This window comes from Penaeus monodon, chromosome 22 (assembly GCF_015228065.2).
Source record: "Penaeus monodon isolate SGIC_2016 chromosome 22, NSTDA_Pmon_1, whole genome shotgun sequence".
In the NCBI taxonomy this organism is placed as follows: domain Eukaryota; kingdom Metazoa; phylum Arthropoda; class Malacostraca; order Decapoda; family Penaeidae; genus Penaeus; species Penaeus monodon.
Genome location: NC_051407.1, coordinates 40,538,633 through 40,539,033, shown reverse-complemented (window position 1 = coordinate 40,539,033; position 401 = coordinate 40,538,633).

Below are 401 nucleotides of genomic sequence, written 5' to 3'. Positions count from 1 at the left end.
CCCCCTTTTTCTTTCTCTTTGCGTTTTGTTTGTTTAGCAGCCAACGTCAGCCAGTTCTGACTTGGGGTAGGATTATGGATTAATAACCGGAAGAACGCCATTCAAGAGTGGCTCGACGAAAAGTCTGCGGTGAGCTTTAGCCACAATTCAACTTCCAAAATAAACTTACTTAACTTAACTTATATCGCACCGGGGGACATAGAAGATTCCTTTTTCCTTATTTTTCAACAACTGAGCCGTTAAAGTCCTCTGTTTTTTCATGACGATGAGAAGATAAAACCATAAATATGGAATTCATAATCTTACAAATGAAGTGTAAAGACGCTTATGAAATATTTTTCTCTCTTTAATAGCGGTGTTTTTTTTACATGATTATGAAAATTAAATTATTCTAAATTTTA